This window comes from Protopterus annectens, chromosome 2.part1 (genome assembly GCF_019279795.1).
Source record: "Protopterus annectens isolate FY-2018-M chromosome 2.part1, PAN1.0, whole genome shotgun sequence".
Classification (NCBI taxonomy): Eukaryota; Metazoa; Chordata; order Ceratodontiformes; family Protopteridae; genus Protopterus; species Protopterus annectens.
This window is the reverse complement of record NC_056729.1, coordinates 302,940,631-302,963,585: the sequence shown is the minus strand read 5'-3', so window position 1 is coordinate 302,963,585 and position 22,955 is coordinate 302,940,631. Positions and strand designations below refer to the sequence as shown.

The 22,955-nt window shown below is 40.7% G+C and overlaps 1 protein-coding gene across 1 annotated transcript in view; it reads left to right on the top strand.

Annotated features, from left to right (window-relative positions):
* Positions 1-22,955, top strand: part of PGM2 (phosphoglucomutase 2) — an 819,165-nt gene that overhangs the window by 726,117 nt on the left and 70,093 nt on the right. The window lies entirely within an intron of this gene.

Below are 22,955 nucleotides of genomic sequence, written 5' to 3'. Positions count from 1 at the left end.
GAGAGGTCAAGTGGTGATGGGGAGGATTGGACAATAAAAAGGGGTTGGAGATGGCACACAAGGAAAAGTAATACCACGATGAATGATCATGTGGGTATCCTGTGCCTGTTACCAAGCTGCTTGGGCTAAACCCATGGAGAAGTCAGTCATCACCCTCCACACTGGGCTTTTCCTGAGGTTGTGGTGATGACAAAGTCTGGCAGAATTGTGAGTCTTGTAGCTGCAGAGTATGTGAACATGAATAGAAATAAAGCAACTGTAAAATAAAATAGTGAAAAGAAGGATAATGGCAAAGAATGTGAGAGGGAGAGACAAAAAATAAATGACCTTTAGTATAAGGTGTGCTGGAGATGACCACTCTAAATGCAATCTAATGATGTACAAGCACTAAATATGCTACTACACCATTTCAGATAGTTCTGCTTAAATTCATAAACCCGAAAACTTTTATTGTAGGATGTGCAGGTAGGTGTGCAGTGTCAGTGTCCCCATTCCCTGGATTGTATGTGGCATAATGGAGGCTGCAGTGGTGAAATGGGGATGTGACGCAAGAAGTCATTGGGGGAGTGTAGTGGGAATGGCCCTGTAGACTTGTTTAAAATCATGCCATGTATACTCAGTAGTAATGCATGCAACACTGTGAGGACACTGTGCTGTACCATAAGCAAAGAAGCAATCATGTCCAACAGTCAAAGCTGTCAGCAAGTGTGTTGCAAAGACTGTAAGATTATTTGCTATGACCCAGGCCACCTAACATGGCTGTAAATGAAAAGGGAGCATGTGATGGAGTGAAGCATAAACAGTATGTTCTCAAGCGCCCCACTCCATCACCCAACACAGATCTCAATCCAACCCTCCACCCAAATGACTTCATACCCCTCCCTATTACAGACCCCCAGCCCTTCCAACATGGGTATGCATAAACACACAGCATCTCATATTTAAGCTGTGGATCCAGTGAGCTCTTCAATGACTGCACCTGACTTGTGTCAGTGGGAAGGCATTGTAAGTGATGTGCACTTCCATGACCTATGTAACAGTTTGGATCACTGTTTTGTACTTCCATGCTAAGACATTGTGTGGTCCTCTCTACTGGGATAGCACTCATACATACACAGACTGAGGTGATTGCATTCACATATTGTAGGATACCAAGTTCTAGACCCATGTCTGTCTGTGGGATGCATACACATACTGTTCTGTGTCCTAGGAAGAAGGAGCTATAGGTCAAGCTCCAGTGAACCACATAGGGGATGTCTGTCCCTGGCAGGAAGGTCACTAAACAGTGGCAGTCGTACTGTGCCACCTCCACATTAAGGAGGTAAGGAGGTGTACTAAGATGTTGTCCTGAAAAGAATGCATGGAGCCATTTTGTTTGACTACGTGTTCAACACCCATACAGATGCCAGGTGCTGTCGCATATGCACCCATGTGTGCACCCTTCATCCTCCTGCAGGGTGGCTAGTCACCCCTACCCCATGTGGATAACACACCTGATGACACTGCATTTATAGCACCTCTACGCAGTGATCCCAGTTGTACATACGTGTAGTCCCAATACTTATTGCAAAGACATACAAGTCTTCAAAGTCAGGCTCATTGCATGTGTAGCTGCATAGGGGTATATCATGTGTGACATTACAATATTTCACATGCATATTTCTTTGCATTTGCAGGTTGTCAGATTCAAATGTGGGAAACACAGAAAGTAATTCTCCCATACAAAGAAAGAAAGCCTGCTGCAGGCTGTCAGTCATGGTCTGAGGATGCTCCATCATAACAGATTTAATAGGCCTTCAGTGCACATGTCTGGCAGGATATAACAGATGTCATCAATGATTTTGTTGCTAAAGTGAGAATTACTAGCATGTCTGAAGAAGGGCCACCAACTTGTTCAATGCCACAGGCACTACAGTAGTCTTCCTGGCAGAGGGGTTCCACTGACAGAACCACTTTTGACAGAAATGGAGGAGTTTGTTGCATGTTTGCATAGGTGTTCAGACAGTTCTGACATTTGTGGTGGAGTTATAGATGTTAGTACTAAGTTGTACAGGGCATCTCGCATATTTGTTGGTAATGCCCAAGATGAGTAAATCTGTCTGACCATGGGCTAATATCCACAATGCTGTTGTACTGAAAAGTGATAGTATACAAGCATGAGTTCTTTGACCTGTATGCCTAATGTTTCTGTAAAACAAAAGGCCACCCGCCTGAGATACTTTAACAGTTATTTTCCTATACCACTATATTTGTTAGTATTATTTGCACTGGGCTGCATGTTTTTCCGAAGAGTTATTAAATAGTTTGTATAATTTCTTGGTGTTTTCACTGGAGCTTTATTGTCAAAGTCCTCCAACATTGATATAGACCTGCTTGATGGTAGGAATTTGTCTGGCTCTGATGAAGATGGCAGCCAAATCCCAGCATGGTCAAAGGTCACTATGTCAGTAATAGACTTGGGCAGTGTGATGGACACATCCTCACCCTGTTCCATGGACACAGCTCCTATACCTGTGCAATTTATCCAGCAGACCCAGGATAATGCCCATAGACAGGAAGATACAGACACATCTGTCCAGAGAGTGGCCTCATTGCCAGCAACAGCCCCGTTGGTTGCTGACAAATCCATTGAGTGAGATGATGACATCAGAAGATGGCATGCCAGTGGCCAAGCATACCATGTATGTCACCCTCCTCCTAAAGTAAGTTTCTCCATGGCAACTACTCAGCATTTCTGCATGCCATAATATAGGTGCAGACAGACAGTAACACAGTCATAGCTGAGCTGGTTCAATTAGTACGTGGACTGCACATATTCAACATCATAGACATGTGACAGCAGTAGCTTGCATGTAATATGCACTTCTTTGCAGCAGCACACCACATGGCCGGTCCAACACTGCCTGAAGTAGGGGATGCCCACCAAGGTAGAGAGAGAGCACAGTTCATACCCATAATTCCACAACATCCATACCACCATCTAGTGCTGATGGCATTACGGTTGATGTTCAGGAGCACATGGACAAGTTGTTTATGGAAAGACCACACATAGCATGAACCATCTTTCACACTCATGGAGCAGTACATCCTGTCTGCATGCTGTGAATCAGGCCCGTGGCCTTCCCAAGAGAAGGGTATCACTGTAAATGAGGATTTGCATGGTCTGCATATCTTCTGCTATTGCCCTGGATCTGGAATGCAGCACATTGCTACATCATCTGCTACAGCTGTGTCCAAGCATGTGTGCATGCATGCGCACGTGCACACACACACACACACACACACACACACACACACACACACACACACATACATCTATATCTACAGCACCGACTATCATACACCTCCCCCTCGTGGGCCATTTAGCCCAGTTCCCACCAGTCTCACACCCATGCCTCACACACAGACGTACACAGAGTAGTAATCCTCATCCCCACCACCGCACATAATGGTGCCCATTCTTGTTAGTTGTCACTGTCGCCCTCCCTCTTGTGCATATGTAACTGTGCTCTGCCCTCAGTACTCTGTTACCTGTCAGATCCACAGTGTAGTCTTTCTGTTCACGGTATAGTATAACCTGGGTGTAGTTTTTTATGCATCATTAAGGGTGGTTTGAGCATTTTTTTTTTCATTTTCTCCTTGTCTCTATCACACATGCACACAGCATGGCACTTGGGAAGGGCATACAGTGGGCTGTCCATGGGAGACATTCCCTCTGTTCCGCAAAAGGAGTAGCCTTCAAGCAGCCCTGTTACTCTCAACATCAGCGTAGCTATCTCTTTTCTCCACCAGGGAGATTGCACCACTGTTTGTGCTTCCAAGTGCATAAATGCCCCTGTCTCTTCCCTTCTCTGCCTGGCTGTTCAGTGCAAGTGACACTTTTTGAAGACAGGTTGCCTGGGTTGCATTCAGTGCTCTATCCCTTTGTACGAAGGAACTAAGCTTACCACTGGATTGTGTCTATTTTTGCTAATTTTAGGGGATATATCCAGTAAGGAGATAGTTATTTTGTGACCCCTAGACTATCACTGATAATGTTATCATGCATTACAGTCTGAGCAGACAGTGTAACAGCAGAATGTGGACTGGAAAGCAAACTCTGAATATATTTTTATAAAAAATCTTTACTTGCAACTCCCATTTCAGTAAACAACTTAATATTCATTCAGGGGGGGGTGTCTCGTTGAGTGTGTGCTACATTCATGGTTAGTTATGTCAAACCTATCTAACTGCAGATTTTTCAGGACATCTCCTCTGCTCTATTTATCTTGGGAAGGTGACTTTTTTCTCCTTTTTTATTCGGTTAGCTTTTACAGATTCAAATAAATTAAAGGTGGAAAGATCTGCACTTCCTCATTTCATTTGTGTTTACTGGAAAGGATTGAGGACAGAATGAACCATCCTTCTCTTTTGTAGACAATCTCATATGGGAAGAGAGAAACCTCTAAAGTAAGGAATGACTCAAGAGAAATTGCTGACAGGTTTGGAGTCAGGGCTGCCTTTGCAAGTAGGAGGATTGTTCAGGAGACTGGTCATTACAATGAGCTCAAAGTTCTAAAGATCTGATATCTAGTGTCACCTTTAATATGTAGACTGTTAGAATTTCCTTTCCTACACTGTATTGTACAACTGTATAACTGTTTTTTTTTTTTTACCTCTCTAGTTTCTGCATTCCTCCTGCTAACATAGACCATCCCATGGTTCTCACTAAAGGAATGAGCTTAGCCCCTGTGCCTGCTCATTTTTTTTTTCTGGCTTCTCACATAGTTCAGATCCTGATCCTGGCAGCTGTCATGGAAAATTTCCCATATCCAATGTCTATGAAATGCAGTCCATCAAAGTGTTCATGCGACTACCACATCACAATTCAAGACCCATGCCAAGATTGCTTCCACAGTCTAGGGACAATGCCATTCATCAGGCTTTTTGTAGCAATTATTGTAGCACACATAAGTGCTATCAGTACTAGACATCCTATAAGGAAACAGCTCCAGTACTTAGTAATGATGACCATCCCTCCTGGCATGTCTAAAGGTCAGTTTCCTGTGCTTTCGCCTATTAACCTGGTGAACTTGGGCATTCTGAGGTAGTGTAGCAACTGCCTCATGTACACAGACAACCCACTCCTCTTACCTCCCAACACTCAGACTTGTGAGAGATGCACCTATATCTCCAAATTGGAAGCCATGCACTCTCCAGCCAAGACTGGAATAGCTGGTCAAGAGGAGAAGGTCAACACCTGCACCACACCACATGGAACACACAGTCCACCAGAACACCCGCATCACAGCCTTTGCAAAAAAACACAAACCACACACCAACCTTTGCGGTGGCTGTCAATAGAAATCTACCCAAACAGCAGAGACCTCCAAGGCAGAATCTCACTCTACCACCACAACACAGCACAAAGCCATGAGACACACAGCTCACCTACACAGTGTGCCCCTCAACCTAAGCCCCTAAGGAAAAACAGCTTGCCCAATACAATAATCATAGGTGGCTCAATAGTGAGGCACACTGATGTCCCACTCACTAGGTTGAATAAGGAGAAGGTAGCAGTCAACTGTCTATCAGGTGCCAGAATACGACGCGTAACACATGCACTCAGGTCACTGCACAACAAGTACAAGTATGACTCTGTCATTGTCCATGTGGTTGTGAATGACCTGAGACGCACCTCCCTGGACTACATGAAAAGAGACATGGTCAGATTATGTGGCCCAGACAGGTATGAGCCTAGCCCTGAGCAGTATGCTACCATCCCCCAGAATGATACCACAGTACAAACAGAAAATGAATGACTTCAACAATTGTCTAAGTTTCTGGTGTCTTTCTAAGGGGATCCAGTATCTGTCTGCTTGGGATGACATGATTGACAGACCTCGATGCTTTGCCAGAGATGGCCTGCATCTATGACCCCTGGGTTTCGGGGTACTGGCTAAGGCACTTGCCACCCCTATAGTGCCTTTTTTAGGTGGTGTTCCAAAGACCAAATTACCACCGTAACTGCTATAAATAAATGCAATCTGAGGGTCATGCTATTCAACGCTAGAAGTCTAAATCTCAAGATGCACTTGCTCGAAGCACTCCTCAAAATGGAGAACATCGACATTTGTGCCGTAATGGAGACCTGGTTTAAAGTAGCAGAAAGCACCCCTGCGCTACCAGGCTATAACTCATTCCACACCTTTCGGCCCCAAAACATGGACCGAACCTCCAAAGGCTGTGGTGTCTCCATATTCGTAAAGGATATGCACACCTCCAGACTAGTAGCCCAGCATAGAGAATCTGAGATAGTCCAGGTATAACTAACATTAGGTAAGATGGTGATTCAGGTCGTAGTCTGCTGTAGGTCCCCAACCATGTCCCAAGACTCACTCCACATTCCTATGCACCCTGGAAACTATTAAGATCCAACCCAACACTCTCATACTAGGTGACTTCAACTACCCCTCCATCAGCTGGGAAACTACTCATGCACCAATGCACTGGCCCAATGCTTCCTGGAATTCATCATTTCCAATGCCCTGGACCAGCTCGTTCTTACCCCCACTAGAGGAAGCAACATCCTTGACCTGGTTATTACTAACATGGGCAACCATTGCTCTACACCAATAGTCAATTCCTCCCTGGTTAGATCCGACCACAAACTAATCACCCTAGAAATCCACATCTCACCCATACCCCCATCAAAGGTATCCACCATGACAAACTTCTCCAAAGCTGACTTCAGACTCCTAAAAACAGAGGTGGCTAACTTAACGGTACCCATGATAATAAAAAATAGATGCATGATTGCCAAATCATACACCAATGCACTGTACCAACACGTACATAAATGCATGGAACTAGCCATACCCGACAGAACCAAGATGCTCTCTTCCAAAAAAAGTAAGCCAGTCTAGTGGTCCCCTGCCATTCATAATCTCTACAGCAGAAGGAAGAAACTGTTGCAGAAAAAGGTGAAGTCCCAAGACTGGAAAAATTCCCTTATCAGCCTCAACAAAAGGTTGAGATTCCTCATAAAAACCTCCAAAGCCAGCTATGAAGGCAGAATTGCAGCAGACACTAAAAACAACCACAGAGCCTTCTCTAATTATATCAAGAATTTCCATGGCAATACTCAGATTTGCTCAGAGTTACTGCACAATGGTACCTCCTATACTGAGCCAACGGATATTGCCAACATACTGGCCGACAGATTCAGTGCCAACGTTTCCCCTCTCTCCCCCCTAAAGGACCAATTTCAATACTGGAAGAATGCCTGGAACCCAGCATTACTGCAGGACATGGTAAAGCTGCATTGTCTAAGGCCAAGAATACAGCTTCCATGAGACCCAACAATATCCCTGGCTGTGTTCTTCATGAACTACAAAGTGAACTGGCACCACATCTGTGTGCACTGTTCACACACAACCTCACCTCAGACTTTGTCCCTACCGAATGGTGCACTGCTACAGTCATCCCTCTCTATAAAGGAGGAACAACTACAGACCCTAGAAATTATCACCCCATTAGCCTGACAAGTCTGATATGTAAGGCTATGGAGCACATCATCATGGAACTAATTAACAAGGATATAGAGAATCTCCAAACTCTAGGTGCCACACAATTTGGTTTTGCGAAAGGTAGATCATGCCTGCTCAACCTAGATGACTTCTTTGAGTCAGTCACCAGAGCAGTGGATGAAGGTAAGGCAGTTCATACAGCCTACCTCGATCTGGCCAAGGCCTTTGATACCATTCCTCACTCAGGAATTATTAATAAACTCAGCAAACTAGGCATCAACCCCTATATTGTTAGGTGGGTTGCAAATTGGCTCACAGAACCCACAGTTCAAAAGTAGTGGACTCAAGTCAGACTGCCAACCAGTCACGAGTGGAGTCCCACAGGGATCAGTCCTGGGTCCTCTCTTGCTTGGCATCTACTTCTCAGAAGTCCAGGCCAACACGGAGGGACTCTGACCAAATTCGCAGATGACTGCAAGCTGGGAGCCATTATTAACTCCCCAAGTGATGCACACATCCTACAGAAAGGCCTCACTGAGACCAATGACTGATGTCGAAACCATGGCCTTAAGCTTAATGCCAAAAAATACATCGTCACCCCCTTTGGGAAAAACTCAGTTCCCACATCAATGTGAGCCCACTGAACACTGAAGGCATTATAAGAGATCTGGGGACACAGGTTGACAGCAACCTCTCCTTTGACCAATACACTGCCACTATGGTCAGAAAGTCCTTCTACGTGGCACATCTCATTACCAAGGGTTTTGCTTCCAGGAAGAATAGAGGTCATCATTTCTCTCTACTCTCCCCTCATTAGACCAATCATAGAGTACAATTCCCCATTTGGCATTTACCTCACTAGACACCTGCAACAGCTGGAGATGCCACAAAAGTAACTCACAAAGAGGATCCTAGGCCTTAAACATATGTCCTACATGGACAGACTCAAAAAACTCCAGCTATTCTCTGTCTTATATCATCTACTAAGAGGCGATCTCTGCTTGACTTGTCATGTCTGACCCAGCTCTATTAGAAATGCTGCATCTAAAGAAATCCCAATCCTTCCACACCACATGCTCCAGAGACCTCAATCTCATTACCACAATCAACAGAACATGCTGGAGGGACAGGTTCATAACCCAGAGACTGTCCATGCTCTGGAATAGACTTCCCATACATGTCAAGCAGAACACCTCACTGGCCTCTTCAAACAAAATCTTGATGAGTGGATGGGAAATGGAAAGTTCACCCCGGGCAACACTCCAGTGGCTCTACTTGATAGAGGCACTGAGATTTAATGATGGGCGGCACAATGCCAGGACACTTCTATGGGCTAGGCTTGTAAAGGCCCCAGGGCCAATAGCCTCATATATGAACCTATAAATGCCAGTGTTTTAACTTATCCACACAAAGACATAGATGGGAGAAACCAGGCATGCCTTCTGCCTTGCTACATGGTAACACTTGGGGAGTAGACACTACTGTTCACACCCTACTTAATGCAAGTGTTTTTTCTTCAAGACCTCACAGACCTGTGTTGCTAGCTTCCACTGAGATATCAAGGGTTGAGTTAGTGCCTTTACTCTAAGTTCAGCAAATGAGAAACATTACACCCCTGACCTACACCTACCATGTGTATTTGTGTCAGGTCCTGGTATGTAAGCTCCATGTATCCCTATATCAGGTGTCTGGAGTTTACAACTGACTGGCCTGCACCCGTGGAGTGATCCCTTGGTGTAATGAACCCCCACCCCACGTCTCACCTGGTTTGGTGGCCCAGGATGAAGAGAGTCCTAACTGCCTCTCACCATGGCACAGGTGTCACATATTGAAGTAGCTGTTTGACATCTTGTGAGACTTGTCCATTCATGGCTATACTCCTAATGATTGTGGACTGATGCCAGCGCCAAGCCATGCAAAACTGGTCCTGTTCGAGTGCCATGTCCTGTAGGCACCTCCTCAAACTCAGATGACTTGTTCAACTTATGGCAGTAAACTCAGTGATGCTGCTCACATTGCCATTGCCTTCCTTCTTCCTGGATGGGTAAGCTGGTAGTGGCTGCTCAGTCCCACCCTCAGCTGCTGTAGCTTCAACTCCATGCCCACCCACCTCATAGCAAGGATTAGGAGACAGTTTCCCTTTTCTCAGTACACCCTTAGGAGAGAGACTTCATCAGCTTCCCTTAAACTGATGCATTTTTTTTCTAAATGCAGATTGTAGTCATCTTAGTTGTACTTTGCTGTTAAAAGCTATTCCAAACAACCCATCCATTCTTTTTTCAGTGAGGGTGAGAGCCACGCCCATTTCATTCCATAGAGTCAAAACCCTGCAATTCCATTCATTCTCTGACCTGCCTGATTGGCATATTCACTCTCCCTGGAGGCAGGAATCAGGTGTACAGGAGTGGGCTAGCCTGTCTGTTGTATGACACCCAAACCTGACCCCTGTCCCATTATCAATAGGTTACTTCAGTGAATCCACTGCACTAGGAAGCTCCCATGATATGCCTCGGCACGTTTGGGGACCACCTTCCTGTCTTACTTGAGGCATGAACATCCTAACCTAGTAGCTTCTACCTGCCATTCCGCAGCACTTTTATTACACTTAATAGTGCAACTAGTCACACTGCCTCATTCTCCCAGGATGGGAGAGATGACAGCAGGTGCTAATTCCAATTACCTCCTGCTGTGGCCCTTATAATTTCCAAGATGGTAAATGAACCAAAGTCAATTGGGTCATAAGGCTTTTCCATGTGTACCACAGTGCTGAGGCTAAAGATCTAAATGGGTAATGCAACTACATACAGTTCACATATTACATAGCAAAAGTTAAACCCTGGATAGTTTTCTGAGGACTGTGTGAAATTCTCTTGTTAATATAAATGTAATGTGATGGAGCTTTTCTCCATAGGCCTCCACTGAAAATGTTCTTCCCAGTTAACACAGACAAGAAAGTAAGTAAATAAGTAAATAAATAACACTACATTGCAGTTTAGGGCAGAGACTAGATGGATCTTGGGGTAACTAAGTGGTGGAGATGTGCTGACTGAGCCTGGGAAATAGTAGAGGAAGTATAAGCAGCTGTAGCAAAAGCTACAGCAGTAATACATGTCATGCAGTAGTAGTTATGTGAGAAGTAAAGACCACCCTTTGGTTTTTAGTGCAAAAGCTAGAAAAGGTGATCAATAAGAAATTATGAATGCAAGCGTATAAGAAGGCACTGAAACACTGGTTGTGTCTGAAGAAACAGGGAAGTATGCTGCATGGTAGTGCAAAATGGAATGCAGATGATAACAAATACAGCAGTGAAAAAGGAAACAGGATATTTAGGCATCTAATGTGTGTTGGGGGGGGGGCAAAGCCCAGGAAAAATCTTTAACGTGTGTGATGGAGGGGTTAACAGGGTGTGAGGGAATATCTCATTCAGGCAAGCTATGAATGAAATATAGTAGTTATCGTTAAATACTTCCAGGACTAGGCTGAGGGTTTTGTAAAGGGAAATGCTGTCACTGCTGTAGTGACATATGATGGTCTGCATGTAGAATGGAGAGTATTGCTAGACAAAGGAACTTAATACAGACATTAACATCAGATAAGGGGTAACTGTCATAGTTGATGTTTCTGTAGTAAAAATACACATATGCTTGGGTCGTGCACTGCTTCCTAGAACGGAATTGTCCATTTTTTAACATTTCACTTATTACCCATTTTGAAAAAATGCTGGGAAGTATTTACCCATTTTGAAAAAATGCTGGAAAGTATGTGCAGCAACCCCCCCTCCCCAACACATAACTGAGTTCTCTGGCCAGATGCACCCCCCACTTGTACAAATTTCTTCATGTGCTTTATTTGAAGTATCAGGCATCTTATATCCTGTGAGGAATTGGTAAGTAGTAATTGGAATCTCTGCTGTAGAAGCACCTAGGAGAGTGGCTGTTATGTTTGTGCTTGTGAGTGAAGTTGTTGTTTTGGACTGAGGAGTGGTGGTCTAGCTGAGTATTAGTATCATGATAGTTGTGATTTTTGCAAGCAGTAGAGAAAATCTGAAAAATGTAATAGATGCAGTTATGTAGACTAATGGTTTCAGTTGGCCTTGGAAGATAGTTTTCTTTTGTTGCTGCAAATTGAAAAATATTGATTGCACTCTTTGCACTAAATGTCCATAATTATTTTTCTTGCCTCATCACATGGCCAGTTTATTGCAAGTCTGATGTGCTACTTGGTGCACATTATAATAGCTAGTGACCTACAAAAGATGACATTTTTTTTTACTTCTTACTGCTGGCTTATATGTATAATTTTAGGTTTTGCCTTTTATCCCAGATTTTCTCACACTGTCTTTTGTATGTTCCTCATAAAAGTTGTTTTTTGACAAATCATTGAGGACTGAAGTCACTAATAATAACAGACATTTGAGTTTCAGACTTCATATCCTTCAGAAAATGCATTCTAAAGCAAAACCTGTTATTGTAACACCTTTCTAAGAGTATAAACACAATATTTAAGATATGTCCCCGATTTGGGCCCTTTGTCCTTACTTTTTTGTGCTATGGGGTTGAGAGAGAGGTATGCAATAGAAATTCAGTGGATTTCCCTTCAGGTGTTAGAGATCAGTTTGCTTGAGATTTATTAACACAGCCAAGGATGCTTAGTGTTGTGTTTTTCTTGTTTCTGTTTGCTACCTGTATATCCTAGCAATGATTGCAGGATCATATTTGTAGTATATTAATTTTAATTCTGAGATTGCTTCATGCTAGAAAAGGAATGAATTATTTTTAAATGCTGTTCTGCTTAGTCCTCTCTCTGTGAATTGTGGTGGCTTCATGATTTGTGTACTCAAGGATATAGTTTCATACTTTGAGGGTCAGAAAGAAGTTTTTTGAGGGCGTTGGGTGTGAAGTAGACATGGAAGGAAGTGATGGCACTGACATGCTTAGCCTGGATAGCTGACACAACAAAAATGCTTTGATAAGAAAACTGTGGGTTGATATCTTCCCACCGTTTGTGCCATGCTTGTTGGCTTTATTATTCTTTTTTTTTTTTTTTTTTGTTCATTATGTACTTAACATGGTTCTATAAATTCAGATGTTTGTGTACAGGGATGTCCAGGAAGACTGTGTTGATTCTGTGTAGCTGTTGACATTGTATTTTGCAAAGCAACATTGTGATTTTTGACTTAAAATTGATTAATTGAAGGGATGATTGCAAAGGGTGTTACTACTTACCCTCATGGTGTAGGTGGGGGGGGGGGTATTCAAATTTCAACTGCTCCAGTGGCACAGGCTAAGCTATTGGGAATAACCATAGACTCCCACCTAATATTTGATAGTCATCTCAACTTAACTATTAAAAAAGTACATGCCAAACTGGGGTCACTCTACCGTATCAAACCATTTCTTACCAACAACACAAGATTAGCCATTGCTCGCTCCCAACTTCTATCCACCCTACTCTATGCATCTCCCATTCTGACTAATCTCAACAAAACTGAACTAAGCAAAATGGAAGCCTGCTATAACAGAATTGCCCGCTTTGCTGCAAATTGCTCATATAGAACTCATCACTGTACTGAGACAGCTCCACTGGCTTGAACTGTTCAACCTCCTAACCTACAATCAGCTCTGCCTCTGTCATTCTATTCCCTCCCCAATAAGTGTCCTGCCCTCAAAAACCTAGTACAACATCACTCAGCCTAAAGGCTTCTTAGATCATCAAGCAAACTACTACTAGAAGTCTCCAACAGCTACAATAGCTTTGGAGATGCACTATAGTTGCTAAAAAATGGAACTCTGTCCCTACTAGCATTCAAAGCACATCATCCAAAGCCTCCTTTAAAGACCTCATCAGGCAACATCCCAAGCAAAGTTGGCAGTGCCATGATTGCTTCCCAGGCTAGTGAAAGCGGATAACATATACATACTAAATCTAGAGCACTTGATAATAGTTTTCAATCTTGCTCACAGACACTGGCTAATCTACAGTGTATGTACTGTACCTGTGTACTATGTATGTATTCTACCTATGTTCCAAATTTCAGCTGTACACCACAAATCTATTAATTACCTTTATTTTTAAAATTAATATTTTTTTGTTTGTTCTCTCCACTGTAACTGTTTATGTGTCGCATACCACTGTAAAAAAACATGTCTCTTGTAAATTGTGTGCATACTGATCATGTCTAAATAACTAAATGTGTCTGTAATTTTTCTTTGTAGAGCTTTTCTCCCCGGGCCTCTGCTGAAAAAGGGCCTTTTCGGCTCAGACACCCTGGGTTAACAAATGTAAAATAAAATAAAAATAAAATAACTGTTGTATTTTTTTGTGTTTTGATTCATTTAAAATTCTACTTCTTGGTTCTGGTTTGAAGAAAGGAAAACATTTGAAGCTGTGTAAATAAATGAATGTTGCAAGAAATTAAACTAGCATCCTTCTAATGAAAGAACAAAACTGTTGGAACAAAAATTCTGTTCTTCCATCTTGAAATCATTCTGTAAACTGCTGTGTATTTGGCCTTGCCATGACCATTAACATTAGGGTGAACAGACACATGATGTAACAGAAGGAATAATGCAGAATTTTAAGTCTCCTAGTCTGATTTTGAGGTATCCAGCCAACTCCTAAAAGAACACTTTGGAAAAGGATCTCATGTAAGGTAGTACAGTGTGTCTCATTGTTTCATACAGCTCTATGGAAACAGTTCATCGGCACACTCAGAGCATATAGTAGTGATTTATTCTAAAGCTCATTCTGTAGGTTAGAGAAAGAATCAGTCAGAAGGAATGCATTTAGCAACAAATTGGCCCACTCTGAGCAGAAAATTAAGTGAAATATGTTTTGAAGGTGGGCATTCGACAACAAATTGACCAGTGCACCTACCATCTGAGGAAGGTATGCCATCATATCTGAGGCTAATTACTTACGGAGTCGTGCTATAGGGCTTTACTAACTAAAGTGTGTGCTGTGAGCAGTTCATCTGTTCCACAAGTAAAGGCACATAAGTGTACTCACTGCCACGGCAGTAGAACACACTTCTGAAAAACAGAGAACATCTGTCAGTGTAGCAACTATTATAGTAAGCTATTTTGTTCTTTTGTCTTAGTGAAGAAGCATCTGTGTTCTATATATGAGCTGAACCACGGGGCGTTTGTAACTGCTGCTAAACGCCAATGCGTAAACCTTGTGGTAAATCCAAACTGTCACGAAAACACTTTTACGAATAAACTGTTCACTTCAGATGTAGAAAAACCATTTATTACACACAACGGATTAAGCGCTTTCACCTACCATCAACGTAGGTTTCATCAGAATGGTATACAATTACATTCAGTAGATTAAATAATTTAAAATTGGCGCCAAAATTTTCACATCTTTAAAGAAATATACACTCTATAAAATTTCATCAATATGACTTAGTTAATCAATATTGTTTTTTAAAAGCTTTTTTGCTAAATATTATAAAATGTAAAGTGCATCTATAATAATGTGTATCATTAAAAAATTCATTGAAAGAATGCTCTTGCTAGGCATGTCATCAATATGGGTTCCGAACACAAATTTAGGTTTGGGATTGTGGAATTAGTGACGTTAGACCCAAGAGGCAATAATATAAAAAACACACTATCATTTAGAGAAACATATTGGCAGATCTTAACAGATGCCACAACTCCACCTGGTCTAAACGAAAGTATCTCCACAAAAAGTATAATAGAATACTTTCAATGAATTTTTTAATGATACACATTATTATAGATGCACTTTACATTTTATAATATTTAGCAAAAAAGCTTTTAAGAAACAATATTGATTAACTAAGTCATATTGATGAAATTTTATAGAGTGTATATTTCTTTAAAGATGTGAAAATTTTGGCGCCAATTTTAAATTATTTAATCTACTGAATGTAATTGTATACCATTCTGATGAAGCCTACGTTGATGGTAGGTGAAAGCGCTTAATCCGTTGTGTGTAATAAATGTTTTTTCTACATCTGAAGTGAACAGTTCATTGGTAAAAGTGTTTTCGTGACAGTTTGGATTTACCACAAGGTTTACGCATTGGCGTTTAGCAGCAGTTACAAACGCCCCGTGGTTCAGATGTTGTATTTGGCTGCATTTGTTGTCATGTGTTCTATATATGGGAAGACTGCCAGTAGTTGTTGCACATATGTGTACAGCTTCTGCAGTACCATATGAGACACAAAGGGTAACCATTTGAAATGGCAGGACCCACTAGAGTTTGTTTGTCTTTTCAGCTTTTCCCGGTTAGTGGTCGCCACAGCGGAACTCCGGTCCGCTAATGATTGGCAGTCGATTTTTATGGTGCCAAGGTGCCAGCCCAACCTTCAACGAAGGCACACCCATTCACGCATGTCATTTGGAGGCCACTTGACCGTGGGGTGGACATGCAGACTCCACACAGAAGGCAATCCAGTCCCAAAATACAGAGACTGAATGGGCAAAAGATCAGAATTACATATGCTAAGTTCAGATTCAATTTCTTGGAGTATTCCCTTTTCTCTGAGGTATGGCGATCTTGGAGTTAGTGTATACAAGTTTGAGAGTGCAGAGAGGAGCCTGACTTCCCTGCATAAAGAGGTTTTAAGGAGAAAAGCTATTTTTGAGATTTGCTGTTCTCTGGGTTTTCTGTCTTTTTTTTTTCAGCCTTTCAGCATCCTGCATTTAGAGTGCCAACATTTCAATAGGGAGCCGACACAAAACCATGTGCAAGGACAAGATTTGGGATGCACTCTCCTGCTGTATATGTACTGCATATGGATGCCTGTTTTCCCAGTTGAAAAAACGTTAATTTGCTGGCAATGTTCTCCATGTGGAATTCTTCATGTTGTTGAGGCAGGCCTACTCAGGTTGTTGGGTGAAGTGGTATTCTTTGAGTTAGAGGGTGTGGATTGTCCATTTTCTCACAGGACCTTTTTTAGCTGTAAGAGAGCGGGGTAGTCGGCTGAAAGACCCTGAGAGCAAGAATATCTTAAAAAGGGAGGGAAAGCCACAGCTGTTGGCTGCAGCTAAATAAAATAAGGACTTGTATGTCAGACTACATCTACAACACAGATGAACTAGTAACAAACAGCAGATCAATGAAGCAGGGGGGAATATGGACATATGTTCTAGGAGCCTCAGTTACAATGGTACTTTTATTACTCCATACAGTGTGGAAAGTAGAGACATAGAGAATTTTGGAGAAGAGCTAGGCAGTGTTAAAGTAGGACAAAATATAGTGAATAAGGTGGGTGACAAACTAAATATAGTGTATGTGTGTGGCCATAACTTAAAGAAAGTAGTGGAATGTTTTGGTACTTGGAATTGTTTTCCCACAAAGAATTATAAAATTCTTTAAATTGGGGCTCCTGTTCTATTTGCAAATTTATAATTGTATGTGAAGAATTCAAGGTCGGTAACCCAAATTTCAAATTAAAAGGCTCATTTTACTGTCTCATTAATGTATATGCTACTCTGTGCCAAAATTGCCCAGCATTTTACATCAGTAAAACTGAACGTAAATTAAAAGACCGTGTCTACGAACATAGAAATGGCATCAGAATTAACAAGGGAACAAATGTTTTAGCCAGTCATGCTGCAGACACGGGAGCAAATGCTTTAGCCAGTCATGCTGCAGATGTTCCAGGTCACTTTTTCAAATTTGTGATCATTGAGAAAATAACACAAGATGAACATAGTGGTCTGTGGCAGCTGTATCTAGAAAAATGTGAGCTATTTTGGCAACTCAGTCTTCTTGCTATCAGCTGGCCCAGACTTAACGATCTCACATCCATTGGTTGTTTACTTAAACTTAATGCTTTAAAAAGAATAAAAAATGTAGGTTATTTCTCATTTTTCAGTTCTTTTCTTATAGTTCCTTATTATGCCAAGAATCAAACTGGAGAACCTCTTGCTATGAGGTGACAATGCAAACCACTGCACCACTGCGCCATCCAAAGATACGTTTTCTATTGAAAAGGACTTGCTTAAATAATTAAATAATTGTGCTCTGATATTGATGAAACCAGACAAAGGAGGGGGACTAATTGTCATGGATAAAGCAGAATACAATACCAGGATGCATAGTATACTGGCAGGTAATTTTTATATCAAGGTTTCTTTAAATGAGTTTAAAATTGCATATAAAAAAGTCAGTGACATGCTTAAGGACTTATTTATTGACCAGCAGATTGATGTACATGAATTATAATTTTCTGAACACACAGTCCCCCATCATACGTATGATCTTTGGAGTCCCAAGAATTCACAAGTGCATCCAAAAACCCCCCATGTGACCCATTGTTGATAGCAGAGGGTCTGTCACACACCCTTGCACTAAATTTCTGGACAAAAAAACTAAAGCATCTAATCACACAGGAAAATTGTATTTGTAAAGATTCATGGGATTTCCCCAGTAAAATTAACTCTCTCTAGTATATTGACAACTTCCTCTTTGTAACAATGGATGTAAAGTATCTCTACAACGTTATTCCTCATGATGACGATCTACAGAGTTTCACAGAATACTTGTATGATAAAGAACAAAATCAACACCTTCAAAACACTATTGGAGATCGTCTTAAAGAATAATTATTTCATCTCTGACCATGAGTATTTCTTGAAATCCACAGGGGTTGCTAGGGCTTCTGCATGTGGTGGGCTCATGGCAAATATTGTTGTGGTGAAATGGGAAGAAAAATACCTTTTCAAGTCAGAATACATGAACTCCTGTAAAAATGTACATGCTCCATTTGGATGATATTTTTCTTATATGGGAAGGAGATTTAAGTAATTTCTCAAAATTCTTCAAGTACCTAAACCAAACAACTGATTTCCTTAAGTTCACCTTTGAAACCACCGTTTCCACTATTGCTGATTTGGACATCTCCTTGACCAAGGATGTCCAACAAAAATGATTTGTATCTAACATTCACCACAAACAAACTTTTTCAAATACTTATTTACCCTATTCCAGATCCTACCCCTTTCATCAGAAGGTTACAGTGATCAAGGGTCAGTTTGTAAGAGCTGCATGTATGGTATTACAATTCAAAGATTTTTTGGGATGAATGTGAACACATCAGGTCCATGTTCCTGGCCAGAGATTATCCATCTAGTCTGATCAGTGAGTTGATGCATGAAGTCATCAACAAACATTAGAGAACTTTTTTTGCACCTGTTATCCAAGATGAGCAAAGCATAACATATATCACTCTTAGCATTCCACAGCAGAACCACTTCTTTCCTCCTGTCCCATACTTGAAGCAGAGGGGAGTATGAGCATACGTTCAATGAGCCTCAATTACAGTGGTGCCTTTACTACTCCATACAGTGTGGATAGCAGAGAAATAAAGAGAATTTTGGAGAAGAACTGGGTTCTGTTCAAGGAGGACACAAACATAGTGAATAAGGTGGGTGACAAACCAAATATAGTGTAAAATCGTAAACATAACTTAAAGATAGTTGGAACGTTTTAGTACTCGGAATTGTTTTCCCACAAAGAATTGTAAAATGGCAAAATATGGCTTCTGTTCTATTTGCAAATTTATAATAGTACATGAAGAATTCAAGGTTGGTAACCAGACTTTCAAATTAAAAGGCTCATTTAACTGTCTCACTAGTGGCATTTTATATGCTGTTCTATGCCAAAATTGTCCAGCGTTTTACATTGGTAAAACCAAATGTAAATTAAAAGACTTTGCCTACAAACATATAAATGACATAAGAATTAACAAGGGAACAAATGATTTAGCCAGTCATGCTGCAGATGTTCCAGGTCTTTTTTTTCAAATTTGTGATCATTAAGAAAATAATGCAAGACTAACACAGGAGTCCATGATAGCTGTATCTAGAAAAACGTAAGCTATTTTGGCAACTCACCTCCATGCTAACTGCTGGCCTGGACCTAATGATCAAACCTCCATTGGTTGTTTACTTAAACTTAATGCTTTAAAAAAATGTAGGTTATTTCTTATTTTTGAGTTCTTTTCTTATAACTCCTTATTGGTATATCTTGCTCTCTATAGGAATATTTTTGGATATATCTTTGAATCTTTTTGTTGTGTAATACCATTTGGGAGCACATTTTTTTTATGTTTTTATATGCTTTTATTACACTTTTCATGATTTGTCTATGGTTTATGTTAAACTAAGTTTAGGTGACATATTTTTGCAATGCTTAATACCCATGGAACACTATGTAATTTAAGCAATAGGGTACAGGTTTTAATAGGGGTATATAGCTTTAAATTTCATGAATGAAAGAGAGCTTTGTTTTCATGTGACCTAGGATGTTATATAAGCTCCATTTCAAATGTGTTTGGATTTTTACTGTTTTATCTGAAGAAATTTTGTATTTATTAAAACGAAAGCACCAAAACCAAATGTTTCAACAGCTTTTGGGCATTTTTTCCTACTGGAAACGCTAACTGGAGTCTCTGAAGTAATGTATTTTTCTTCTTGGTTTGTAAACTTTGTTTTGGAGGGTCCAGCTTCTGCCTTGAGTTGGAAGCTAGTGAGTTTGTCAACAAGGAGCAAATGGGAATCGGGTCCCTCTCCAGGCAAGGGTCCCAGTGTAATCTGGGATGGTGGTGGCATGGTGAGCTTGCTCCTTGGGCCAAGTCGTAGCTCCTCAGTAGGAACAAATAAATCAAATGGATGAAGATAATGAAGCCAGTTCAAATGGACGTTAAAAAAAAAAAATTCTGAAATTTTGAAATGTTTAACCCTGCTGGTTCTCTTGGCTGAAGAGCATTCTTCTACATACTTTTAGAAGTTATTTAATTTTACTGAACATTTTAACTGAATTTGTTTTAGTACTGTATCCATAGTGAAGGATACGTTGTATAGTAATTTTCATAATACTATGAACATAATTGTGCGTTGTAAACATAGTGTTAGAGACTAGAAATAATTAGTAGAGTTTGGTTGTATTCAGACTTACTGTAGGATCAGCAGTTTACAGTGGCTCTATTACAGTCCTTTCCTGATCATAATGGAAGTATCTATGCAGCTACATGTATCACATATTTATTTTATTTATTGAAAAATTAGATTCTTGATGTAGCTGACCATATAGAGTTAATACCTTTGAGGTTACATCTGATGAAGGTGCTGATATGTACTGGCACATCATTCTTATGAGCCAGTGTAGGTCAACAAGTCCCTGAACTTGAGTTCTTTAAAGATTAGCACTGTGGGTTCAAAGCCCAGGAAGTACATTTAGAGTCTGGCATTTAGCAGAGAGGAGATTACCACTTTACTGAGTCATGTTACAAGAATTGTGGTTATACGGATGGCAACAATAAGTTATTCACAAACTACTTCCCGAGATACAGGGTTTGATTCCCTCGGTCTTCATTTGCCTGCTCTGCAACCTTGAGCTAGTCACTTAACCAGATAGTGCTAAACTGAGAATTTAAGTTGGGCTACTTAATGTTTTCCTGGACTGCAATCCTAGTAACTACCTATGAATGAGGTAAGCCAGCTGAGTCTATATCATTTATAGCAATGTTCAAGAACAGATAATTTTATGTAGTGTTTTCCATAGTAAATGAATTGGTATGGAACAGTATAGAATAGAAAGGGTGGGTGTAGTAAGTCAAGGGAAATTCAATAATTTCATGTCCAGTAAGTAGATGTTTGAGCATCCATCTCACTGTGTATGTATTGCAGTAGTGTAGGTGGACTGTCTGCTTTTCACTCATGCACAATTGGAGTTTAGAAGGAACAGTGATTGCTTCAGCAACTGTGTACCTAAGATAACTTGTGCAGCTTAGTTGCATATCTCTGTACAGAGCACTCCCCACCCCAAAACACTATGAAGTGCTTGAGTGAAAAACAGAGAATTAAATTGACAGTGAATATAGTAACTGTACATTTTGATTTCCTCATCTTTTGAACCCATACTTTCTGTCTGTTCATCAGTGTAGAAAATTAAACGTGGTTTGCCATTGGTAGGGGAAGCAATCAGCAGGAGGAGGGTGGATCCCCTCATAACCTTTTTCTTACTCAAGTCATTTGTTTCTTCCAGCCAAAACTGATTTGCTGCTGGGTTTTATTCTTCTATCTCATTCATGCAGAAGCAGTGCTGTCCAGTTCATCAACTAATGAAACACTGCAGAGTATTTAATCTTCCCCGTAAAGACATGACCATTCTTAAAATTATTACTTGGTTCCATCAGGTTAAGACACTTCCCCTGTAACCTAACTGCAAACAATGTAAACAGTTTTGCAGAGGGCACGCCCGTCTATACAACTCATCTTGAGGAGCAAGCCCCCACCCTTAAATTTGTATATACATTAACTTCATGGATGCTTAATAGTGGGGAGTGGAGGAATTCCACATTAAGTAGCAGCCATCTCACACAAATCGCAATCCTAGTGTGACTAAAAATTATGTCTGGTCCTGCACTAAAGGGATGATCTTGGCAGGTTGCACTTGGCAATTAAAACCCAGTCAACTCTTCTTCTCTGACCTTTAGAAACACTTAGTACTTATAATGTATGTCTTTATTTCATTTTTATTGCTAAATTGCTTCCTTACTTGTAAAATTATGGGGAAAATACTAAGTGTTAAATTATCCAAAGCACATGTTGTTCTGCCTTTGTGGAGCAACAGAGACATGTGTCACTGGATACAGAGCAGAAGATAAAAAATAATGCTTCCATTTAATAATAAACAGTACAACACCTCACTGATGTGAATCAAGCATGTATATTATTTTTTTCATAAATCACAGCTTATATATCCTATCTTTAAATGATTGCTTCTATTTTCATAGTATTATTTCAAGGATTTAGTCAATTACTCATCTTTCGGCAAATTACCACAGTCATTGTTTCATTGACAGCTCAGCTCTTGCAAGTCAGCTGTAGACTGATTGTTACCATAACAGTTATTAATTTCTTGGCATGGGCAGATCTTGGACTCTGGCAGTGACCTCTGCTGAGCACTTTATGAAACTTGCTTCCCAAGTTCTGATATGGATAGATGGCATGTGATTTAGCTGTCATTATTTAAACTGCTGCATGAGTGACCCTATGTTTAAAAATAGGGCTTAGTGATGACAGTTGTATCCTCAGCAGTAGCCAGCTGAATTAAATGTCTATCTTGCTCTGGTACAGGAGAAGCAATGGTATGTGTCCTCCCCACAACTGTTAAGTTCTGCCAGTGACAGGGTTTTGGCCACTTGTCAACAGTTCTAGAGCATGGTTGGTCAGCCTTTTTGAATAGGGACATATGACTGATGTAGTTAGGTAAACAGCAAAGAAAGTCTGGTTTGCAGCAAGCCTTTTAGTAAGACTGATAAGTAATGCACATGCTGCAAAATGGGAGAGAGAGAGAGACAGACAAATAATAGAATTTAAAACTATTGTCATGCAGTTTTCTGTCTGTGAATAATTAGAAAAGTAAGCTGATATACAAATAGCACACTATGTGGACTGTACT